Source organism: Perca flavescens, chromosome 23 (genome assembly GCF_004354835.1).
Source record: "Perca flavescens isolate YP-PL-M2 chromosome 23, PFLA_1.0, whole genome shotgun sequence".
NCBI lineage: Eukaryota > Metazoa > Chordata > Actinopteri > Perciformes > Percidae > Perca > Perca flavescens.
Window position 1 is genome coordinate 16,911,160 of NC_041353.1, and position 26,858 is coordinate 16,938,017.

The 26,858-nt window shown below is 43.2% G+C and overlaps 1 long non-coding RNA gene across 4 annotated transcripts in view; it reads left to right on the top strand.

The window, feature by feature from the left end:
* The window catches only part of LOC114550552 (uncharacterized), a 113,352-nt gene that overhangs the window by 14,288 nt on the left and 72,206 nt on the right, over positions 1-26,858 (top strand). For 3 of the 4 annotated variants that reach the window (XR_003691709.1, XR_003691712.1, XR_003691710.1), the window contains exon 3: positions 25,944-26,016. The exons of the other annotated variant lie outside the window; for it this stretch is intronic. This is a non-coding gene — a long non-coding RNA (uncharacterized LOC114550552). The remainder of the gene's footprint in view (positions 1-25,943; positions 26,017-26,858) is intronic. 4 annotated transcript variants of the gene reach the window in all.

A 26,858-nucleotide genomic window follows, 5' to 3' on the forward strand; every position in this document is an offset into this window, starting at 1 on the left:
AAGAAAACAGGCTCCATCCTCCTACAACTGCGATGGCGGCACCTGATTGGACGGCTCGACTCATTTTACGAAAACATTTCACCAAAATGTGTTCCTGAAAACACTTTATGGCGAGAAATAGGCCATGCAGTTGCGGAATCTCAGCTCCGCTGCCCACTCCTCGTTTGCATGAAGTAGCCTGGATTCAACATCATGCAAATTAGGAGCGGGCAACTCGATGCTCCGCTTCTCCAAAGCCCCTGTGACGCTACCAGAATGCATTGCACGTACCCTTTACCCGTACCATTCAGCCGTTAGCTTTCGCTAATTATTTCAACTACTTTTCCATTGCTTTTAGCTATTTTAACCATTTATAAACTCCACATTCTTCCCCCTAATGTAAAACGCACACTAATGTAACACACACACACACACACACACACACACACACACACACACACACACACACACAATTTTAGATTGTGACAGTTGGTGCTGCTGCTGCTGCTATCCCATCTCAACATGCATTCTGGGAAATGAGGTGCTGCAGAGAAAAAGGGGAGGTGGTGCTGTACATGGAACCCATCATATATCCAGGGCTCTAATTACCTCCACGCTGCTCCCTTGCGTCTTGGATGGATTCTCAGGAGTGAGAAGTGGAGGATCAGCACTTTCCATCCCTCCCTAACTACAGTACTCTATGTTCTTTTTCTCCTTTGTCACAGCAGGGCTTGTGTTATTAACCTTCTGTCTGCTCATGCAAATAGGACGCTATAGCCCTTTCCTCTCTCGCTGGAAGCTCGTTTTAGACAGTTGAGCTTCCCTATTTTTTATTTTATTTTTATTTTTTTTAAATCTCCATGTCGTGTTTCCTCTTATAGAAATCCTGCAGCATTCGGCTGGGATCCGGGGCAGGAGAAAAGACAAAAAGGAGAGGAGCGGGAGAAAAGAGACAGATTGACTGGACAGTGAGGGTCAATTATTGTCATATTTCACTTGAGAATAGGGGGGGGGGGTGGGGGATGTGTTGAGCGAGGCAGTGAGAGAGTGCAGACGTAGAAACCGAGCAATAAAATGGACAAGTACGAGTTTAAGTGTTGCGTCCGTGTGTGTGCATTGTTTGACTGGGACACAAAGGGGTCAGGGGTGTGCTTGGTTTTTGATGGCTCCAGACCTTCGCCGTGACAGCTAGTTTCCCCATCCACTCTCTCAGCTTCATCGTTACAGCCGCTAAGCACCTCTTAAGGTGGTTGTTTTACCTCTCATCGGCACAGCGCGTCGATTGGCCAGCGGCGGGCCCGATACGATAAGCCATGCAGGGACGGTAATAATCATCAGATGCGAATCAAGCATGAACTGACATCTTTACACAGAGCGCTCCCGTCTGCCTCCTGGCTAAAGGACCCACGAACATCCTCATTAGCCTTCCCCCTCCCCTCCCCCTTCACCCCCAGCCTCGCCACCAGCTCAAACCCCGCCCCTGCAATGACCAATGATGAGGGCTCGTGGTGTTGCACATAAAAGTCGTATTCATGCTCTGCTCTATAATGGCACATAAAAATGACAGCTGCCCTTTAAAGTGTTACTGTGTAGCTTCTAACGGCGGACACAACGAGATACACAGTTGTTAAAGGGCTCTAATTTGGCAGTTATGGGAGTGGAAATGCTGCATAAGTAGTGCGTAAATGCGGCTGCTGATCCTCTGACCAAATGCCATTGCCTTTTTATCTACCTCTCTGTCTTGAATCTATTCAGGCTACCATTCTAGGCAGCCATTCTTTTGTTAATTTCCATCCAATACAAAAAAAACAAAAGGATTAGCGGACTCTTAAATCTTGTTTGAGTTGTGTCACCCTGCCTTCAAGTCTGCAATATTTTTTTGTATAAGTCAGTGTTGTTATGAGGTAATAGAGTGCAGACTTTTCAAATGAACACGCACTTATTCTGCGGTACCGCATGTGACAGAAAGAATGCAGATCCTGAAGTTATAGAAATAATGCATCCAAAACTTGTAATTTACAGCATGTAGGATTGGAACGATTTGTCAACTAATTAGGGCTGGGAATCACCAGAGGGCCCCAAGATACGATACTTCGTCACGGTACAATATTATTGCGACTTTAAACATAATGCGATTCTCTGCAATATGTTGGAATTTATTACCATGCCAACTTCCTCGGTGGTCCCTGGCGACGATCCCTTCTGACCTCACCAGAAATAAAAACTCGACTGCACCATCTAGTGGACCGAAAAAGCAATTTATTTCATATTCTGATACCAAAAAGTTAAATTCTCATGTGCAATTTATATAACAAAAGATTGATACTTGGCGTCCAAGGGGTGTTTTGACATATTGTTTCCTCTTTTTCAGCGGCGGGGGGTGGGGGGTGTTGGCTTATCTGCTAATGTTAGCTACCGACCGTTACCTTGAAACCATCCAGCAAATAGACAGTACCGTAGGGTGATTTAACGTCACCGCTCATTTGACACACAGTTTAACAACAAAACAAAACGCTGAGTGAACATTACTAGCTACGTTTTTCATGTTGGTTTTGAGCGGTACGCACCCCCCCACTAACCTGGAAAACGGTTTTAAAACCGTAACGTTAATACAGCGTGTCGGAGGAATACAGCGTCTCCTGCAGCGGGGAGTCAGAGGCACCGCAGCGTTTGCTAACGTTAGCTTCTTGTCTCATCTGGGGTCCGATAAACAGTAAATTCATCAAATTCAGTGTCCACAATGCTATTTTCCAATAAACTGTAGCTGTCATATTTCACGGGACCCGCGTGATTCAGGATTTCATGTCGCGGCTTTCGTCGCTGTTTGTCACTTTGCCTAAGATTGAGTGACAAGTAGTACTCGCCCTGTCGTTCATTTGGTTGTCATGACTTCGTGAGTGATGACGTCCTGTCACTGTTCCAGTTGCTCACCACCAGGGTGGGAAATTAACTTTTTAGTGCCTGGTGAATGCCCAATTTTACCAGCCACTTATATTTTTTACCAGCCACTTTTTCCGGAATTCAAATTTATAAAATAAAGTGCGCTAACATATTTTGAATTGCTTCAATACATTATTTTGTATTATTAATACATATTTTATTGATATAGGCAAATTAAAAGTGATGCGAAAAAAAGCCTGCGAGACCATGGTTAAACAGTGTTTGGCCTCTTAACACCGGGGATATGCCACCACATTTTTTTTAACCGCTAATTTTCGTTTCGTCTGTACCTCAGTTCAGCTACATGGTGTCATGGACCAGCGCTGAAAACTACTCGACAGAAGTCTGGAGTTGACGGAAATATGCGTGGTCAAAGCCCCGGCTGTGAACGGTTTCATTTCCTGTAAGTTCTTCACAATAAAAGTCCTCAGTTATTTTGGTATTTGACTGTTTTTATTATGAAGCAGCAAAATCCGGAAATGTTGGGGATTCATTAGCAGTAATATAACGCGACCGCTATAAGCATTGTGCATTGTTACTTAGCAACAGCATTCTTTGACAAGCGCTGTCAAATCCGTTACAAGGAATGTTTTGCAATCCACAAAGTCACCCTCCACTTTGAAAAAGTACCCGCCATTGGCTGGTGGCGGGTGCTAATTTCCCACCCTGCTCACCACTCTAAAGGGGAGAGAGAGCGGATGAGCGTTGGCTTGAGTTCAGTAGAGCACACGGCTCTGCCGAGTCGTGTGATTACGACTTTATGACTTTTCAGAAACGGCTGAAGGAGCGGCGGTGCGCGGTGTACACAGCGGAAACCCTGTTGTGCGTCTGCCCTATTTCTGATACCGTGGCGGCAGAAATTTTACCGTGGCAGGCCGGCGCTTAACGTGATAATAGACCTGGCGCGCATCTTCAGCGGAGCGGAGAGCCTCTTCACGCACGCTTCTGGGATGCCCCGCGGCGCGGCTGGCGGATTGTCAAGCATCGACATAAGAAAAATAACGCCTGATTAAGGAAGCATGCATATTTATATTTGCTTGTTGCAGGAGCTCCGTATCCAAATGGACAAAACGAAAACGACCTCAGTGCCGTGGTTATCTCAGTCCCCAGACCTTCGGCCATTTGAACACAAGTCGCTTTGAGTGCCTTTTTTGGTTGTACGATAAACAAAGCACAAAATAATGACATTTCTACCTAATCTCATTCTTTCACTCACTCACTCACTCACTCACTCACTCACTCACTCACTCACACACACACACACACGGCAGAGTTTAGCAGCAGTTTTCACAGGCGACAGCCAAATGTGTCACATGGCCCATCAAATTGCCCTTGACTACAGGGAAACCTCACCTCCTCCCGCGCTCTCATCAGCGTCTGGATATTGGATACGAGTGTCGCTGAAAACAAAACAAAATAATAGATTTTTTTTGAGAGCGGTACAGTATTTCAGCCTCTCAAACACAAGTAGACATTTTTGTATCCGTACTGAGCTACACTGAAGTTGTTTTTAGTGATCCAACACTAGAAAGGATTTTCACAAGTCTGTCCTATTGATTTACATTTTAGGCACTTAGCGGGTCTTCTTTGTCAAGAGGTGACTCACAAAAAGTGAGCCGATTGGGTAAACTCTTATCACATAGTGTTTTTCTTCATCACAACTCTGATATAAATTGGTCCGGTATTGTTTGTGAATTATGGGTCTGTATATCAAACAGTCTTTTCAACCAATTGTGTGTTTAGTTTCTCCCTGCTGCTGAAAATACAGAGGACTAAATGACAAATCAACAGCATAAACTTCTCGTATTAAGACACTTGATATTGGCGGCGCATTTCATTTAGTGGCTACTTACATCAGAAATTGAGCTGCTTGCTCTGTTAAACATGGTGCCCCTGATGTGTTAAGAAAGGAGAATTCTAACTTCTTTCTCCCCCGATTAAGTTTACCTCGCTCTCCCTCTGCAACAGAAAGACTGCTAAACAGGTAAGAAATGGCTCTACTACCTGATTGGGGATGGCAGTAGCTCGGTCCGTAGGGGGTTGGGAACCGGAGGGTCGCTGGTTCAAGTCCTCGTACAGACCAAAGTACCGAGTGTGGACTGTGGACGATATCATCACGATACCTATGTCACAATACAATATTATTGCGATTTTAAACATACTGCAATATTCTGCGATATATTGCAATGTATTACCTTTTTTTCAACTTCAAATGATGTCCCAAAGGAAACTTTTGTCAACATCTGTTTTATCTAAAAATCTACATTTCCCTGTCTGTTTGTTATTGCTGCAAGCTGACAGACTGACCAACACATATATCATAAAAGATCGATACTTGGCATCTGTGTATCGATACAGTATTGCCACTGCTAGCTCTGTCCAAAGTTCTACTAATAATACTTAAAAACTTTTTCGATACCGAATTTAAAGCGATGCAAACTCCATTCATACATTCTTTAGTATTGAAAGTACCAAAGCTACAAAAAAAAAACAGATCTACAAAGATTTTTTTTTTTAACCCAAGGCTGCACAAATGAAACAACGGGGAAGAAAATCAACTAGTCCTCAACCTGTCGCTGTGACGGCATTCTCTCCAGCGACGAACTTAGAGGCACATGCAGGCAGTGCTACGTGAGTCAGCTGTTATTCATACAAGGGAAACCCACTGGGACCACTGTACTGTGTTTCCAAGTGAATAAAAAACATATAGAAATAATAACAAAAGCAATAACAACAACATAAAAAATGTGTACTTCTACAAGGTTGGAAAAACATGTAAGAATAATAGAGTGTTAATTGCTATTAACATTATTACAAATGTGTTGGTACGTGTTCCGTGACTTTTTCCGTACCAGAACTGGGTGCAGGTTGTTAAAAAAAGGAAAAACAATATCCTACTTTTGTGTGCCTGGGACAATTTTTTTTGGTCTTTTTGCCATTGTATCAAAAGAGATACCAATTACTGTTTTTTAATCCTAGTATTGTATCGAAGCTTAGAATTCTGGTATCGTGACAACCTTATGCTCCACTATGTTAGCTTGTTGCTAACTGTGTCTGCTGTTCGGTGCTGGGCAGATAACGCCAGTTTTTTTTTTTTTATTTTAGTTTTTTTTAATCAGAGCTTTTGGAGAAGCAATTCAAGCAAGTCAGTTAGCATTCTAGCCGAAATATATATATTTTTTGTCTGCAAAATAATCACGTCATGACTAAATGACATGTTACTTATGACATTTGTGAATCCTCATCATGCTCTGTTTGTTGTTGTTGTTAACTCAGAGTGTAACTTCTGTGGAGCGACTCACCTTCTCCACTTCGTTGCAGACACACAAGATCTGTTTTTGTTTTGTGCCAGAGAAAATTGGAAAGCCCGAAGCTACTCACATATGAAATGCACAATCAAATCAAACTCCCTTTGTTTTTGTTAGCAATGAGTGAGTGGTCCTGTAATCATACCTATGTACTTTTTGGAAAAACATTACATAGAGGCATTTTTCTGGACTTGTGCAGGGAGGCAGCCGAGTTCAAGTGGGCTTGAACATTTTCATGCAGATCATACCTGTGCTTTTGTTTCCCTCTTTGCTAAAGCATTGTTGCTATGGTTTCAGCCCTGACTTGTGTTTTAAAATACATGCCAAGCGAATATTGCAGCAAAGCTCTGCTGCTCGTCGTGATTAGCCAGCATATCTCGTTTTGTAGCTGGATCCATTCGGCACGGAGTGAATGTCTGGTACTTATTGTTTACGAGACGCGCTGGTTAAAGCCCATGTTGCAAGGTTTATTTTCTAACAATTTTTTGCAATTTGCTTGTTGGTAATAAACATTTAAACTGTTACCCAACAACATCAAATACAATGGATATCACAAAACGGAATAAAATACGAAAAAGTAGTACTTTTTTACAGTGGTTTCTCCTTTCCCCCACAATGCATTGCATGACGTCACGTTGGGGAGACGACAGGCGAAAGCCCCGTCTCTGTTCACTGTCCCGGTCACGGTTTCTGCCGCTGGTCTGGCAAAATATGGCTTTTGGTCTCGACCGAGTCAATGTGTCTTTATTATGTGTATAATAATATTGGGGGGGAAGTGAAAGGCAGCTTGGACGGGGATGCTATTCGGCTTGTCATAAGTTTAAACAGCTAGCTAACGCTACGCCGACGTTTGCTAACGTTAGCGCAACAGTGTTAGCTTAGACTGCTAGTTAAATACCGGTATTACAACTGCATTCGGAGCTACGTCCACGTTGTCAACACAAGACATGTGGCGTTAGTGCTCCTTTTATGCCGTACTTTTATTGAATGAAATATTAAACTTCGCTCCTACGAAATAGGTGTTTTTTTGTAACATTACACACAAAGCTAACTGGCTATAGTTAGCCTGTACGTATGCTAGCGGGATTAGCTAATGTTGCGTAGCCAGCCAGTAACTTCGGCAATCGGCAGTAGTTTCGGCGAGCTAACCGCGACAGTATGTTGCCCACAATCAACCTCTGCTGTTAAAAGCAGCCAATCTGCAGTGATGTTTTGAAATGGTGACACATATGTGTTAGCTGTCGAGGTTAGCTCGCCGAAGCTGCTTGCTGGCTATGCAACGTTAGCTAATGTTCGCTAGCATACGTACAGGCTAACTATAGCCAGTTAGCTTTGTGTGTAACTAACAAAAACCATCTCGTAGGAGCGAAGTTTAACGTTTCATTCAATAAAGTTATGGTATAAAAGGAGCACTAACGCCACAAGTCTTATGTTGACAATGTGGACGCAGATATAGGAAACTCTGAAGGCAGTTGTAATATTGACCTAGCCGGCTAGACTAACGCTGTTGCGCTAACGTTAGCGAAACGTCTGTAGCTGTCTAAACTTGTGAAAAGCTAAACAGCATCCCCATCCAAGTCATAAATAAACACCAGGTAAATATGTTGTTACTGGAGCTAGTAGGCTACCATCAAAACGTGAGATATATAATCATGATATCAATCATATTTATGTGTTTACAACCATCAGGGGATTTCACAGGTGGGACTGGCAAGTTAGCACATAGCTAGCATGATGCCTTGTATTTTCTAGATCTAGATAAGTTTAATGGTACTTAGCTGAACTAACGACATGATCACTTTCACTAGATTTAAATAAAACATTGACTTTCACTTGGTGCTATTCATGGACAGTAAAAAACCCTCTTCCTCATCCCAGTCAGTCACCATAGTTCTAGTACTAGGCAGATACACGTCTCCTCAACGCGACGTCATCACCGAATTCCAAAAAAAAACAAACACTAATACCAAAACCTGACAAAAACTTGCCTTTAACACTATTTGGAGACATTTTTAACAATGATATACATATATTGAGTGCTATATGTACCTATTAATCAACAGTGGTGGTTAACCTGCAACATGGGCTTTAAGGTGATCAAATTCAGAACATCGCAAATGGGGTTACACATGTGCAGAGGCAAGCAGGCACGTGTACAGCGCGTACACGCACGCACGCACACACGCACGCACGCACACAGTGGATTACGGCTGGCCCCAGGGTCTGAATAAAAATATGAACACACTTAACTGGAGCAAAGAATACTGAGCTCTTCTTTTTGTCCCATCACAGAGTACAGTGCGGTATAGTACAGAGCACATCCACTATAGAATATTGTGTAGTTCAGATCAGTCTTTCCATTTAAACACCCCAAGGTGCTGTCAGCGCTCCTCCCAATGGGCAATTTGATGAGTTGTCATAGGAACATACACTGTTGAATTGAATAGCTGTGTGTGTGTGTGTGTGTGTGTGTGTGTGTGTGTGTGTGTGTTGCTGTGGGAGAGAGAGAGACAGAGGAAAATAAGAGAATGTTAACCACTCACTAGAGTAAGTGAGGCACTTCATGGTTAAATATAACTTCTTCTTTTTTTCTTTCTCCCCCCCCCCCTCGAAACAATCAATATCCCATTTGTGGGTTTTAGGGCCTGCGTGTTCCCCAGGCTTTGTACTCCCCGGTCCCACACTGCATCGATAAATTACATTTGGTTTCTGTGTCCAATTGCTCTCCAAACTTTGGCAACCATAACAGAGGATTTCTCTATTTCTTGCACTCAAACGGCGTTGCTGCTTACTCGATAACCTCCTCTTGTTAAAATGTAACATAACCAACACTTTCTTCCATCAGTTGTAATAGTTATGGCTGGATTTTGGTCATTTTAGTGATCCACCAACTTACTTTGTGCGCCTATGCTTGCCATGTGAGGATATTAAACCCTGATAAAAGATTCTGTAGAAACAACAGCTTCAAAATAAGAGCTTGAATAATAAATGCATGAATAACATGAATTGTTTGACAATATATGCCAGTGTTTTTCCTGCATAGAGGAATTTTTGGCACCCACCAAAGGGGTTTTAGCCAGCCCCAAAGGAAAATCACCAGCACCAAAAGGATTTAGTAATTGAGAATAAAAATAGCAGTTCAAATTATCTCTCTAAATGTGTTTTAAGAGCAATTTACCAAACAACCGTTGAACAAGCAGAAAATAAACTGGAATATGAGAGGTAATCTCAGTTTTATCTACAGAGTCGGGCTGTAGTGGACTTTCCCGGGGATTTATTTCAATATTAATATAATTTTTTTAACCAGTTTTGTTAATTGGGGTTTTATTTACTCAAGCATAATATACATTTTTGTTCATCAAATTGTCAGAAATAACAGGAAAATGCATAGAGTTCTGTCAAATAAGTTAACAGACTCATAGCCTTTACTGTACACGGACCGATCATGCTTCATGCCAGGGCAAAAACTAAAGAAGAAGAGTTCGACCAATCACAGCGCCGGGTTCCTTCTTCTTAAATGTCAAGCGGGATATTGGCTACTGATAGCAAAACGAAAGAATCGAATGCAAGTGTTATTTCTCTTTCATTCCCGTTTGGTTGGTTTCCCCAAGGGAGGACGGTGCTTGCAAAGGTAAACGGGTTTGATGTAGAAAGATGAAATTGTGAAATGAATTAATTACGGATTGCACATATCACGCTAGTTAACACTACACTTGGCAGCAGGTAACATTAGCCTACTGTTAGCTAGCATCTGGATTAGACACAGTTAAAATGCTGACAGCTAAAGGGTGTAAAAGTTTGTCTGTACTGTCACTGGAGAGGATTCCAACACCGGGACGTAACTGTCTGCAGCTGCTGTTGTCTGAAAAACAATCGCCTCGCCAGCCTCGTGCTGCATTCAAAGTTATTGTAAAATACCCTTTTCCCATGCAGTGGTTGTTTTTGTCTTTTACCAGCAATCTATATATAATCAGTTATTGTTATTACATTTTTAATAAATCATTTAATTTTGACCCTGTGGCCTTAGCAATAAACAAGCCGTTCTTTAATGTTGCAGACTGTTATTTTGTGCTCCTTTTTTAATATATATTTAAATCTTTTTAAAGTATTGTTTCAGGCACCGTTTTGGCACCGTCACCGTTTTAAAAGTATCATTTTAGCACTGATAACGGAAAAACTCCAAACGATACAATGTTCTTGCTTCCTTCATAGTGGATTTATATGTTGAATAACTGAATGTGGTGGTGAGTGGGGAAATGACTATGTCCTAGGACCAGGTGAAGTGATTGGTAAGCATGTGAACTAAACGATATACTATACTGATGCCCAACCAGCCAAAATGACATCAGTGACAGCAATGGCATATTTTTTCGGCATGCATGCCGCCGTGTTCATGGACCAGAACTTTGACAATAAATCAGTAATCCAAAAAGTTTTTCCAAGGTTGGCGGGTCTGCAGGAAAAACCCTATATGACAAAACTATCATCTCCAGCATCAGTCGTGCACTTCAGCTGCAGTCAGGAGAGCTTACGTATTCAGTTTAAAAAAAATTATCAAATAACACGACTTGGCGGCACCTATAGGAAGGTAGATTATATCCCTCTCCGCAGCACATAATAGCACATCTAAGGCGTTGGTAATTGTCGGTGGTGGGTGAGCCAAAGCAGAATTGTCGTGTCATGCAGAAAAAGCGAGAGCGGAACGCACAGCGGTAGACTGAGTGGGCAACGAATAAATAGTTTGCACTGTTCAGGGGAAAGTGTGTGTTATTGGTGGTTTATAGTGATCGAGCCGCTGAGTGGGCTAATGGACTGCAGCCAGCTAGAGTTTCCCGCCTTAACATTCATGGCTCATTGCAGATACGTACTGGTGTGTGTTTGATTGCCATGAGCAGCGCCAACACCACAGCAACTCCTACAATGTCTTCTTTTACTCAACGCTGCTTATTTCATAATCAACAAAGCTTTTTCCATCAGTGGGGCAGACCTGGAGCCAGTGTTGTAGTCGAGACCACCTAAACCGAGACCAAGTCCTCACCAAGACCAGAGTGTATCGAGACCGAGACAAGACCGAGATTCTGAGGGTTTTTTAGACCGAGTCAAGACCAAGACCAAGGCAGGGCGAGACCGAGTCGAGACCAAGACAAGATTTGTGTTAGACAGCCAGAGCTTCTCCCCCCTCCCGCACTCACGTTCTTGGGTGTGTGTGTAAAGGGGGCAGGGAGAGGGGGGTTTACGGTGAAACATTTCAAATTAGAGTCAAGTTATTATATTATTATAAGTTTTAACACATAAGCATAAATCAGACAATGCACAGACAATTTAGCAAAATCCCTGCAGTTGTGGTCTTGACCGGCCTTGAAATAAAATCCTGACTCATCTTTATCTGAGACCTGTTTTTTTATAAACATGTTTTCATATCTGACCTGACATAGACCCACATGTCGCAGTTCCCCCCTCTCGGCGGCTTCACTGTCTCTCTCAATTTCTGCGCTAGCAGTCCAGCGTATCAGATATCATTTGGATCAGACAGTGTATCTATTTCCACAGCGGCCATCGCAAGCAACCAGCCTGCCTCCTCGACACCAAACAAACCCCAGCCCACCGTGCCAAAACGCACCGCTATCCGTGATTACCAAAAAGATGCAGAGTTGAGCCCGGTCTATTATTTCCAATTTCTCCTGGAGAAAGTTAATCTAATGAGCATTATCGGCAGCTAATGGGAATTATAATTAGTCAGATGCAGCAGATTATCTCTGCATAATTAGCTGTGTCTGTCAGCTCCAATTAGCATGACAGGAATTAGGAGACTTTGGAGTTTGTAGGAGGAGAGGAGGAGGAGAGGGAGGGAGAGAGGAGGGGTGAGGAGAAGGAGAGATGGAGGGGGGAAGGAAAGAGGGAGACAAAAACAGAGGGAGGAAGGGAGGTGTGGGTGGTAGGGAGAAGCAGGTTTTTGTCTCTGAGCTCAGCCTTGTGCGAAGGAGAGGGGATATGCATAGAAAATAGGATGGGAACAAATGATTTTTGGCGTGGAACGGTGGCGTGGATCACCAAAGGAACAGTGTTGATGGGTTTCAGGCAGAGGGGAGATTATGGTGCCGGCGTGAAGAGACATGGACATGTGGCAGGCAGTTTAAGACCCATTTGAGACCGTTTTAATGCCCTCCTAGTCAGTATATATATCCATCAGCAAACACCCCTGAGCAACACTCCAAACCTCTGGTAAATCACTGAAAATCCCTCTGGACGACAGTCAGTGACAGCTAAATGCTGTAATTGTAGATGATGGCTAAAAAATGTGACAGGGTTGAACTGCAACACAGGCTTTACCGAATTACCCCAGCTAATTTTTCTTTGGCATGAAACACTTAGTGAAGAGTGTCTATCACGTACAAAGTTGTATTGAGTAAAAAGGAAGAAAATCCACAGTGACATTGAGCTAAACATTGTATTATTCATCATAAAAGCAGCTTGTTCATTGAGTCCAGCCGATAAACTCAAATGCCGGCGTAACATTTCAAAAACACGTAGTTATCAACAATGAGAGCGCTTTAGAGCAGGTTCTCTCGCAGCACTTTGCAGTTAAGGCGGCCGCCTAAGCAACACACGCCTGCCGCCTTAACTACGTCGTCTACGTTGTCCTGTTTTCTCCCTTTCATTCCAAACCACACACTTGACAACCTGCATTTGGAGGCGGTGGAGACAGGCTGGGACATAAACGCCACGGGCTGCTGTGTCAGTCTCGCTAGCGGTTTCAGGAAAGTGGCAGCATGTGTCCGACAGTGAACAAAACATTAACTGCTACAAGCCTACAGCTGTCCGCGGACACGGAGTGCAGAAAATGTGTCAGAGCCTCCCGGACAGGTGAACTAAGACTCCGTTTCCTGCTTGTCGGTCAATGATCGGTTAACATTTCATTTCATTGTTCTATCTTTTGGAAGGCTGGCTGCAAAAAATCGCCACTTACTAGCTAATTAATTAGCCTGAGGTAAACGCTAGCTATCATTAAACAGAAGTGATATGGTGGCTTGCGTCTGGTGTGTGCGCCCTAGTGTTTGTGTGTGTGTGTGTGCGCGCGTGTCGGCAAACCCCACCCTACCACCTTACCTTTCTGCGGGAAACCCTGCTTTAGAGGGTAGGTTTGGCTTTTTTCAAGTCTACCTCGACACAATACTCACATACCACATGTGCATTGAAAGAGTTATTGGTAATCAGTCCTAATGAAGTGATCCTTTCCTAAAGCAACTCCAATGTAAAAGATATTTGGTCTCCATTAATTCCCGAGGGAAATATCTGGCTAGTTAGCTGCTAAATGCGCCACTCTATTGACCAGCTAGTCGCTTACTTTGTCTGTCTGCTGTTCAGTTAGCCGGGCAGACAGTGTACACTGAGTTTATCAGAGCTTTTTAGGGCCTGATGCTGCCGGAGACACAGTTGATGAGAGCTGTGATAGTAAACCTTAGCTAAAAAGACGGTATAAAACTGCCTATGCTGTTTTATGGAATAATCTGCAATGTCACCTAAAAATCTAATCTGTTATACCTTCAAGACCGTTCTCAATTTTGTTCTCTACCTGATTTTTTTCATTGAGCCTGCAACTCATTCAATCTGTCAGTTTTCCTGTTTGATTTATGGACTCTGTTCTTGTTATTTTGTTTCTATTGTTCTATTAAACTGTAAACAGGATGTTGCTGTTTACAGTTTAGTTTGCACAGCTACCTTTTTTAAAGGTAAAAAAAAAAGAAGAAAAAAATACAGCGCCATAAAGTTGAGGTGACCTGCCGAGTCGGGTGATAATTCTCAGTGGGTTCATCGCTACAAGCGGCACTTTTTTAGATTACACATAGTCATCTGATCCATTGTTGATATGAAAGTATCTTTGACAATTTCTACTCCTGCAGACCTTTATTTTGCAGGCACGGGTTCTGTGTCTTAACAGCACAACAAATGAAGAAACAAGCTTCTGACACCCTCGTGTTATTGCATTCAGCGTACGTTAAAAGAACACACATTTGGCTGGCGTTCTCGCTGCTAAACAAACTACTTTGTAATATTTTTAATCAGTCTCATATCAGCAAACCGGCACCGCTGGAAGCCCTCTGGGAACCGTCTCAATGAACACATGGAGGGAGATACACAGGCAGCTAAATAGCTTTTGATTGAGAAAACCGTGTGCTGCATTTGCATAGATTATCTCTATCTATTTGACCAGGCTGTATGTGTCGGTAAGGCAAAGTTGGTAAATAGCTGCAGTCAACAGCGGGAAAGCGTGCGGAAGTCCAGACCATGCATTGACCTCACACAACGCACGTTAAACAACGTAAACAGCGACACAGGCACAGCCGTGTGCGCACAGACACCGTTAGGCTACCATGCCTTGCCTGTAAACAAACATGCCTGCGCACACAGACATGTTTGTGCACATAAAGCATGCAAGCGCACACGCTTGAACACAGTGGGAAGGTGTGGGGACAATAGAATTTGACAGCGTAGAGTTAATGTGGTAAAACCTTAAGCTTCTCTTCGCTTGAGATTATTGATCGGGCTCAGCTCATATTTACCAACGGATACACAACCCTGTGATGTGTGTACTCGCGCGGATGCATATACACGCACCCAGGCACACACGCGCGCACAGTTGAGGCCACATGCACGCACACAAACGCACCCGCTTCTCCAATCACCGCTCTAGGCTACTTCCCTCCCCAACGACTCACGCTATGTCATTTTGCTTCCTGTCGTCCCCATCTGGCTGAGTTGACGTCTTGCTTCTTTGACAGGCCCACCGAAACTGACAGCATGATTTGTACTCCAGCACAAACATGCTTGAAAACATTAATTCCCATGGTATGGCTGGGAAAACGCCTGGGAATGCCTGTGACTGTGTGTTTTACACTTTTCGGTTGAACTGCAGAGCAGCGCGCAGCGGGTGAGCTGCTCTGAGTTCAGTGTCTCACTCAAGAGCATTTAGTTTGATGGTTGATGATTGTCATTTTATACAATTGAATTGAATTTGCCAGTGGCTCCTAGTACTTGCCATTTTTCTGGTCTTGCAGAGTTTTGTGATCAGTTTTGAGATGTGTGTATATTGAGTGTGTGTATAACCATAATGTTGGGATGTAAGGATCAATTTTCACTGAAAGAATAGCCTGCAAGAAAACACTGACCACAGTTAGTTTACAGCAGTGTGTGGTAAAGCTGGGCGATATGGAATAAAATCTAATTTCACAATATTTTTGACCAAAATACATCAATGCCGATATTGTGGCGATATGGTAGGGTTTACTATTGGTGCTTTCACAAAATATTAACACAATGAGAGTTTTAAAAAATGATTTCCAATAATGTGGATACAATGACTAAGTGGGTAAAGGCCAATAATAAAACAGCATCTAAGTCTGGTAAGTTTAGAAAATTACGTCACTTTACTGTAATGCAGCCTTAAAACCAGGAAAAGACCACTTGTGTTGTATCACAATATTGCTATATCCAAAATTGAAGACGATATACAGCCTCATATATAAATGTATATATAATCGATATATTGCCAAGCCCTAGTGTGTGGTGGCTTAAACAAACAGACATAGCAAACCACACCTCTACTAGCAGACATGTTAAATAGCCAATAGGAAAAAACAAAAATACTAAGGTATGTAAATACTTCTACCATACATAATGTAGGTAGGCCATCTCATGCTAATATAAGTATAAATGCAAATAAAATATATACAATAAACTTGTACACAGCGGTTCCAAACCTTTTTGTCTGACGCATCAGATATCCCTTAGTTGACACCACCTGTCATGTTATCTTGAACTGATTTTAAAGCAGATGTTATTTACTAGTATTTATTTTAAAGTGTATATTGTTCCAATCATTTCTTCATACAATTGAACTGTCAGTGTTCAGGTCAGTCTGGTTGTTTGTATTTTTTAATAACACTGCCACTCAGAGTGGCAGAAGCTGAATGTTTCTATCATTTATGTTTCACATAACCTTTAGCTATTTGTCCTTGACTTTAGGCTAACAATTTCAGCCATTTATCCCTTAACTTTTAGCTATCTATTTCAATCATTTACCCATGAACTTTTAGCCATCTACAGTATGTCAACCATTTATCCCTAAACGTTTGGCTAACAATTTCAACCATTTATCCAATACGTTAAACTTACTTTTTTAACGTCTTTGCTCGCCCAAAAGACCCAATCAGGAAGCAACTGTGGGTGTCAGCGTCATAGTTTCCAAAGGCATCCGTTTCTGCCCGTCAAGACTACCAACGTAACCCCAGAGTTTTTAAACTAAAACGGCATCAGCAGCCTTTCCAAATGTCTATTTCAGGGGCTCTGAAACTCTGGAGTAGTGTGGACTAAGGCATAAACGTAGCAAAAGTTATGCGTTTTATAACGAAAACGTAGTAGTGTGGCTGTAGCCTCAGGTTGGTGGGAGGCATGTCCTCTCATAGCTGGTAGCTTTCTGCTTATTGTAGCAGTAAGTATACATAAGATTAGTATCACGCACATTTGTAATCCTATTTGTGAATTTAGTTTCCCCCTAAACACAATTAGGTGGACACGTTTTCACATCCATTTTTTTCAAATTAGCTGAGCTACTTCACAGCTTTCCACGTACCCCGTGTCAACTGCAGAAGTACCCTCTGGGCTTCACGTACCTCTGGTTGGGAACCACTGGTTCACAAGGGCCTCTCGCAATGAACGCAGCTCAGAAAATCTTCTGGTAATAAAAAAGTAAGGAGTGAAATGCGAAGGGAATGCAAATGAGCTCCTAATTATCCACCAGAGACCCTCCAAGTAGAATTTTTTTGTTTTTTGTTTTTTTTGCATTATTGATTTCTTTTTAAATAAACACAGATAAATTCCCAAATAATAAGCCCTAATCATGTGTAATGTATACTGTAGATTAAGAGCTTAGTGAATCTTAACTGGATAAACAATCCTGAACTATGTTTTTTTTTTTTTTTTCTTCACGTATTCAATATTACATTTAATAAAATGACAGATCATGAGCTTAAAAGTCCTTTGGCCTTTGAAACAGATTTCCAGAATGAGTCCCTAGGTACTGTAAGGGGGAATTTACATCAGCAGTCACAATGTTTGAGCATTTTGATTGGTGGGCGGGAGAGGGCTCGCTGCAAATCGATTGGTGCCCGCAAGGGTGGGCATGGTTCAAGCTGTGAGCCTCCCGGAGTCGAGTGTGTGTCTTCTGGGCAAAATCTGTGGATTAAGGGAGGCCTGAACTTGAAACAGGAAAGGACAGAGCAGTCAATAACACACTGATTAATGATAATGGCATGCAAGCCAGGGGGATAATCTTTCTAAGCTCTTTTTATCTAAGGACCGATTGACTGAAAACATGGAGGACAGAAACAAAATGCACCAATCCCAAAGCAAACCAGGAGCTTCCAGGGGTAAATGTTTGTTTATGTCTTTTGGTTTTTATGAGCATGATTCGAAATGCATCCGCTGTCCTAGCAGGCCTTGGTAATGAGTCAGCTTAAAACTCGGACCTCTTTTGTTCTTTTTTTTTTTTTTTTTTTTTTTTTGCCATCATATGCTCTTGGAGCTGTTTGGATAAATGCATTCCTGCAGGGATACTTCAGGTTTGCATCTATTTTGATAAACTCCAATATATTCCTCCACCAATTGTCCATATTATTCCACAATCACATCATCCATTTGCGCATCCATCAGTGCAATTTCCTGTCACCTTGCTACAAAATATGACCATTAAAGCCCCACATATTATAATAACAAATTCAAATTCCCTCCTCCCATTTTACCCCCCTGTTTATCAAATGCTTATTGACAGGGATGAAATGGAAATGATGGTTTATCCGGGCCTCGTCCCATCAATCTGGCCCATCTGAGACTTGGAAGCCCCGCTCCGAAATTTAAGAGACGCTGATCCTCGTGCTCAGGCCTCATCCACTTGCCTATGGATTTGCCACAACTGCCGGCTAATTTATGCAGCCTCATGGATGCAATAAGTCCCTATGTCCACAGTCACGAAGAAGCGTGGGGACTGTGACGGTCTCAAGACGGATCGGATGCATCTAGTGTTTATCTGAGGAGCTTGTCATCAGTGTGTGGATTGGAGATGGATGTTCTGCTCTCGCCTTAGTGGGAAAGGTCTGCTGAGCTCTGTGAACTTGGGCCCTGTGGGAGGCGCAACCTTCCACCCCCTTCCTGTCTTATACACCATTTCTTCATTTTCCATCCTTTTGTGTGCCGTTTCTCTGATCTCGCCGATAACCGAGCCAGTTGGCGGCCTTCATCCTCTTCTCTTTGCCTCCCTTACCCCTTGTTTCATCTCTCGTCCCTCACACATCCATACCTTCCTCTTTTCTTCTCCCATCCCTCTGTCCTTCACTGTCTTGCATTCTAGAGGCCAAGCACCGGCTCTCCTGGCCCCACGCTTCCCGTTCGATCGGCCCAATAGTTTATTCACTTCATCCAGACACAAAAGACATCAAGCTGACTGATCAGCGGGCAGGAGCCAGGGCATGGCTGATCAATGAGGCATTGGGCAGAGCGGAGTGGGGGGGAGGATGGATGGATGGAGCGAGGAGAAGGGGGGGAGGGAGGAAAGGGGGGGGGGGGGGGGCTGGACAGGTAGGCTGACAGACGCACAATCAGCGGACCAATCGATGGGAACTTTTGCTGAGCTCAGATAAGAGGGTGCAGCCCGTTCAGGACACGCAACCGAATCCTCACTGACAGGCGCTTTTGTTTCTCATGCTGGTGAGCTTTATGCTGCTCTAGGTGACACCAGAAAAATAACAAAAGGTACAATACATGAAACTGCAAGATAGCATCTGATTCATTTGTTTGTGTAAGCACTGGCTCTTCAAACCCTGCATTACCTGAAACAGGTGTAAAGAAAATTTACTAATGTGGTGTGATAAATGCCCTCTCCATAATGAAACTGTGTGTATGATTGTGTGTCGGCGGGAACCATCGATTGGACTCCATTCTTGTCTTTGTTTGCCTGTCCATCACAGTAATTGCGCAGACCATATTGATTTGATATATTGGAAAACAATGGTGGCCTCCTGAGTGTTTCCTGTTGTCTTACTTCACCACTTTCAAATGTAAATTCCCCTGTCAAGACAATTTTTCAAGTTTAACTGTCTTGAAACCAATCTTATAGTTCCACTATCTGCATTAAGGCACTGCGTGCTCTACAATCTGTTGCACCATGTAGATAGAGAGAAATATGGCAAATGAAAGCCATTTACAGAGCCAAGAGAAAGCACAGAGAGTGAGAGCCACAAGAGCCACAGTCCGTGTCCTCACAGTGTGATGGGGTTATCAGCAGAATCCCACCTTTTTTTTTTTTTTTTTTTTTTTTTTTTTTTTATCACTTAACCTTCCGTCTCTCTCTTGCCCAATCACTCATGGGTGAAGACACACATTCACACACAAACCGGCTGGGAGTTGATGGAGGAATTGTGTTTGGCCGTGAGAACATTAGTCTTGTACAGTGACTTATTTCCAGGCACACGAGTGGAAATGGGTTGTCGGAAAAGCTGCGTCTGATATTTTCTTTTTGTTATTAAGCAAGTGTTTGTTCAGTGAATGCCAGGGATGACATGCAAGAAGCAGTGCCTTCATATAGAACCAATCCCCACACTCAGCTCGTGATCTCATCCATTTCCATGCAACATATGTTTCAGATTAAGATTTTTTTTTTTTTTTTTTTTGCCTAAAAATTCATCTTCCTCCAATGCATTCATGACAGATGTTTGCTCACGTTTCACCGTAATGACTGGAAGTAGTGATAATACGCTCATCGGAGCCAGATTCAACTCAATGCCTTCCCAGCACACCTGGATGGTTTCCCAGGCAAGTGTGCTTGTCCGCCTCCGCTGTGTGGGGAAATCTTGACAGAACTTGGACAGAAAGTGGCTTCAAGCCCAGTCGGTGAAAGGCACAGTGCGTCAAGTGGCTTGGAAGCTGATCGATAGCGAGCTAATTGGAAAATAGCGGCAGGAAATGTGATAATGTGGCTGTTCGCTCTGGTCTTACTCCGGCTGCGCTCCCCACCCGCCTTCCCTCCTCTTTTCCCGCTCTCTCGGGGGTCGGGTCTGGGTCCTTCCATCTAGTGGTTCTCTAATAAGGCTGGAGCCACTGGTCGACGCGAATGAACATCACCGCTGTTCTAACCGAGACACACATAGACGTAGGAGGGCCGCATGCTTACAAGCACATTTGTTACCGCGTATATATATGCACAAGATGAGATAGCATACAGTAATCAGAGTGGTGGACAAGAAAGCACAAGGGCAAGGAGAAGGGGGGGGGTGTGCTAACAAACAAAAAATGGTCCAGTGCTCTGTCATACAAGAAAGTGACGCAGCAAAATTCATTCCACCTTCTTTGCGCAATAGGTTGTGTGGAAAACTAAGTGATATAGGGACTACTTCCACTGCCGGTCAAGTAACCGGACCGTAAGTTTAACACAGCTAGGAATTTGCAACTTATGTGGTAGCTTCCTCCATTTTGGACTCTTTCCTCAAATGTCAAGGTGGTTTGAAATTGGTCAACAGGCGCAGCATAGTTTTCATTTGGGTCTGAAATGACGCTTTTGTAAATAGGTGGCTGGTCCTCAGGAGAAGTGTGTTGAATGAGGTGGAAAGGAGACATGTTGCTGATGAAACCGAAGGACTTGGGAGAACGAACGAGGGAACTGGAAGCAGTGTGGGAGGGGAGGGGAGGAAAGGAGAGGGTCTCTTGTCCCATTTCAGACTCAAGGGATCTCCACATGTCACCAGAACTGTTGTACTGCCAGACATGAGTGACAGTGATGGGCACTGTGGGCCTGGGATCCAGTGTTTTTTCCACTCCTCCCAATTCCCCCAGCCATGCCTCTCTATCCCTGTGACAAGATGAGGAGACATCATGTCAGCTGAAGTACGGCAGTCTTTGTCCTACTCCAACCTCTTTGCTGGAGTTTTGTCTACCTTTCGTCTCTTTTTTTTTATGCCTAATTTCTTTCTCTTGATTTTCTAAAACTTATTTCCTAGCCTCTCATTTTTTGTAGTTGTTGTTTGTTGTTCGCTCTCTGACACGTCTCTTCAGTCCCACCCTTTTATTCTCCTGTTCGCTCTTTCTTTCTCTCTTCCAGTGCTCTTTCTTTATTCCTTGGAATGGCAGTTCCAGAGTGGTTGTCACAAAAATAGAGCAGCTGTGGTCAACACCTGCCTGGTTTTCTAGATTATGGTCCATTTCTTTGATAAGCCACCGTTTGTCTGCATCAAAGGTACTGTTTTTAGGACATGCTTCAGAGGAAAATGCGGCACACCATGGAGCAGTGCTGTCAACTTTCCTTTTTGCCGTCGACCCCTTCAGCTTTAACTCTGGGTCATGACAGCTCTACATGATCCCAAATGGCGCCTTTGTGTGGTATATGTCTGTAAAAGCAAAGAGTAGGTTAGTAGGACAGGTGCAGGTGAATGAATCTTGTTTGCATTCAGCCAGCTGAATTGCTCTTGCTGGACGTTTTCCTCAATAATGGTTTTTAACACAACAATAATGATAATAATCATTTTTACTTTATTAATCACGCAAGGGAAATTGCAATGTTTTCACTCTGTTGTTAGAACACACATTACACACAGGCCTGAAATACACTCACTCAATATACAGTACATGCTCAGAACCTATACATGCACTAATGGAGAGAAATCAGAGTGAGGGGGCTGCAGCTGTCGATGGACAGGCACCCCGAGCAGTTGGGGGGGTAGGGTGCCTTGCTTAAGAGCACCTTGGCAATGCCCATGAGGTGAACTGACACCTCTCCAGCTACATTTCAAAGGTATGCACACGAGAGGTCAGAGTATCCTTTGTATGTAACAGCCTAATTATATATTATGTGAGAGACACACATACACACATATACACACTGCAGAGTTGTCAGACACAGTTTTGACATTGGAAAGATGTGGAGTATGGAGTATACTGCCTCCTTAAGTACTCTTGATGCAGTGAATCATACAAATGGGGATAAAGGCTCACATTTGAGCCTGTACAACAGGGAAGAGCATGCAGACTAAACTGGAGAAAAAGGTGGAAGAGAAGCAGCAGAGGGGACTATTGTGACAATAAACTACATCCTAGACTATTAACTCATTGGGCTGATGCAGCAAAGGAGCATCTTTGCGTTTCCTCTTTCAACTTGGCACTTCATATGGGCTTCTTGGAGGGTGTACAGCCTGACGTTAAAAGGCATAAACGGCTCCAGCCTCAGGCAGGACTGTATGTGAAATATCCCAGACTACCTTTGCATTTCTGTGTCCTGCCATGTGCTATATATTTGTTGCTGATTAGTATGTTGCAATATCGGCTGCAATCTGCGGTGTTCTCCAGTATACTACAGTATTTTATTATTTTAGTTCTTAGCTGATGTTTTTACAAAATACGACAAACTTCTGGTTTGTGGGGACTTCAATATTCATGTGTGTTGCCCCTCAAACCCATTGGCTAATGATTTTAACATCCTTTTGAACTCTTTTGGCCTTAATGTGTGGAAAGGCCGACACATCGTCTTGGCCACACCTTGGATCTCACCCTCTCCTGTGGGCTTTCAGTTTCACTGAGATAAATAACAGAAACTGGTATTTTAGATCACCTCTCCATCAGGTTTGAGATCAGTGTTCCTCCACCTGCTAGTAAGCCTGTCTCCTCAGCTTCTAGGTGCCACTGCATCACCTCCTCTTCAGCTGGAGAGTTTGCTTCTGCGTTTGTGGGCTCACAGTTTTATGCCATGAATGGTCTCGTCGCTCCCTATTCCCCAGATAACCTTCTCTCTGTGTTCCATTCCACAAGCACTGAAATCCTAGACTCTATTGCCCCTGTTCGGGCTAAATCTATTTAACCTAAGGCGGACCCCTGGCTAAATGACACCACAAGGGCCCTTAGGCAACACTGCATACAAGCCAAACGAAGGTGGATGAAGGACAATTTACATGTATCACTGGGTTTTTTAAGGGACAGTCTAGCCACATACCAGAAGGCTGTGAAGGTGGCGAAGATGCACCATCTCTCTTCCGTCCTAGCCAGCAGTTGCCATGAATAGGGCTGTGTATTGGCAAGAATCTGGCAATACGATACGTATCACGATACATGGGTCACGATTCAATATATTGCGATATATTGGGATTTTTTTATAGTATAATTTTAGAAAAACTAATATTTAAAAAATGACATGATCTGCATAAAAGTCAAAGAAGTTTACTTTCGGTAAACAATTCAGTACACAGAAAATCAAACCCAGTTTGGGATTGTGGTTCACAGGTTCTTAGTAAACTAATTTTTATATGCTAAAGTAGGCCAAAGTTCAAGTCCATACCTACCTACCTGTTAGCTTCGAGCTAAAAGTCAGGCACTGCTAGGCAAGGACACTAGTGGTGCGTCTCAGCTTAGCCATTTAGCGGTAGAGGGTTTAAACACAACATAAACGTTAACCACTGTCTTACAGGAATATGTTCTCAAGCTCAAATATCTCTTCATTTGGTTGCCGCAATTTGGAAAGGCACAAACTCGAAGCATTTTCTCATATTAGTCCTGATCTAACTCCAAGCTCCGTCTGTCAGCTCTGTGAGCTCCTCCCTGCTTCTGCCGACAGGCAGGCTCCGCCGTTGCTAGGTTACCTATGCAAATGAGCTCCTGAACTCTTGAACTGTAGGTCAGCTCTGCTTCACTGCGGTGTCAGGTTACAGCCTGTTGATACATGCTCATTACTATGGACAGGACCTCGGCAAATCGTTTTTTTGTGTAAAAAATACATTTTGGAATATTGGATTGTATGAGATCGGCACTCGATTGGTGGGGACTTGACCGGAAAGCAGTACATAAACAGAGGTAAGGATTAACACAACTTTTATGCCTTTCTGTCACATCTACTGCCGTCGAATTCGCTGTGTTCCCTCGTAAGGAATAACTGCACATGGCTAAGCACTAGTAATGGCATTTCGAACATGTTTAGAGGCTAAAAACACGTTTAAAACTTGCCCTGTTTAAGCCTTGTTTAAGACTGTTGGGTGCAAAATCTAGCAGGAGGATAACTCGGTGTAGGCGGCACCGTTTGTTTTCGTTTTTCTCGCTACTGACAGTACTCCTGATTTACAAACAACAAAGCTACGGGTTGAAATCGACCAGAATTCTCCTTTAAGCCAGCTGTCAGAAATTTGGCGGTTACTTTTGATTGCAACATGAAATTTGACAAGCAGATCAGTAATGTTGTTAAAATTAGCTTTTTCCAGCTTCGTCTCCTGGCTAAAGGCTAGATGATCTAGAGATGGTGATTCATGTTTTTATTAGTTCAAGGTTGGATTACTGTAATGCTCTTTATTAGAGATGCACCAATTACAACTTTCTAGGCCGATTCCGATTTGTTTTCTAACCACTTTACAGCACACACAAATATTTATTTTCTATCTTTTCTTTAATAGAACATTTTGCACAGAACATTTTTTTTTTAACAGATAATGGATCACTATAAAATAGGTGTGGGAAATTCACACACATCTAAAGTGCAATGTTAGAACCATTTCCCATCCAATATCCAACAAAAAAAAACGTGATTTTTGTTTTTGGTGTCGTCCCTCCACGCCCTACTTTTTCCTTGCAGGTGTTGCATATTGCTAACTTGTTATCTTCTGCACACACGCTGAAGAATTTCCAAACAGCTGACATGTTGCAGGTTAATTCACCAGGTTCCCTACATGTGCGAGAATAGCGCGGACACCGCGAGCAGGTACGCGCGACACACGGCGGAATAGTTGAGAGAAAGGAAAAAGAGACTGTGCTGTCGCGTCCGTGTTTGCGTTTACTGTAACTCGTATAACTTATGTTGTCAGTTAATTGTAGCATTGACCGGCATGAAATCAGCATATGTCAGACTGACCTGCCGGTCATGGCCGAGCACGTGAAAAACAGCCAATTCCGGTCACCGGCCGGTCTATCAGTGCATCTCTACTCTTTATGTTGGTCTGAATCAAACCTCCATCTCACGAATTCAACTTGTGCAAAATGTCCGAGATTTTAACACGGCGTGAGCACAACCGCTCATTGCGGTCTTCACATCAACTGGTTTTAGAAGTGCCAAGGTCAAGGTATGGGTGATCAGGCTTTTGCAGTTGCTGCCCCGAGACTCTGGAACAAGTCACCCCCTGATATTCACACTATTACAGATGTAGCTCTTTTCAGGTCCAAACTCAAAAGCCTATTTGTTTAGAATGGCTTTTAATTCGTAGTAGTGGTGTGACAATTTCCCTCTCCTCCTGTTTCTATGTAACCTTTTCAGATTTTACTGTTTTCTGTTTCATTCATTTTGTTGTATGATATGTTATTTTATTCTTGGTTTCTGATGTGAAGCACTTTGGATACCTGCGGGTTGCTGTGAAGTGCTATATAAATAAATGTTGATTGATTGATTGAAGTATTCTCTTGTAGACCATGTTAACATGTTTTCAATTAGAAAGTCCTTGACAGTTTCCCATCAGTGAAACTGCATTAAGCTCTCGGTTTCCCTTTTTTCTTTTTTTTAATCACAGTGGAGCCCTTATCAAGTGGGCTGCACCTTAAAAACAGTCTCCCCTGTTCTTCTTTGACTATCTCCGCTCCAACAACACCATTTATTTTGCTGTGAAGACAAGCCAATCTTGTTATGTGTGTGTGTGTTCCCCTTCTCAAAAGCTGCCTGGCTTACCTGTATCTCCAGCTTCATCAACCTCCTGATGAAACCCATACTGGCCCTTCTGCTGATAAGGTAAGCCAGGCAACGAGATATATCCATCATTCACCTACTTAACACACACGCAGACACAAATACACACGCGCTTACCTGTGAGTTAGTGAGTGTGTGTGTGGTGGTGGTGGTTGGTGGTAGGTTGGGGGAGTTATACAATAACAAGATTAGGATTAGAAATGTGAATGAAATCACACCCTCTGCTGCCACCCAAGTAATCAAACTGCCTCAAACAAAAGAGCAGTTCATTTAGTGCCACTAATTCCTGCTTGGTGGCTTCACAGCATTGCACTTTCATTATTCTATTAACCCCCACCACTCCTCCCCCAGACACACACACACACACACACACACACACACACAAACGCACAAATCCCCATAAATTGTGTTGTGGGACTGCTGCCAAAGTGGTGCCTGGGTTCAGCTGGGTAGTTAATCATCTCCTATAGCATGTAATTCTTGTAAACAATGTTTGTTCACGCACCAAGAGAGCGCATGGTCCCCCCCCCCAGGCTCCTGTTAGCTGTGATGTGGCAGCGTACCTGGGAATAGTAGTTAATGTGCGAAAGGGCCAAAGTTCGCAAGGTGTTCATAATTGACTCCCAGTGCCAAGTAGGAGTGGAAGCATGGAAAATAACTCCCCGGCGTGGAATCGGTCGTCATGGCAGTGCTCCTCGGGGATGGAGTGGAGTGGCGCGGCGCGTGAATATGAACACATATGAATTACGCTCTGGAGAAGAGGGTTGCCAAGTGCGGGCATGTATCTATGTAGTGTGTCGCTTGTTGTGTAGGTGTTGCTGCATTGACTAGCGCCCATCTGTGCTTACGAACTGTGTAAAGCAGCGGACCTTTAGACGAAAAAA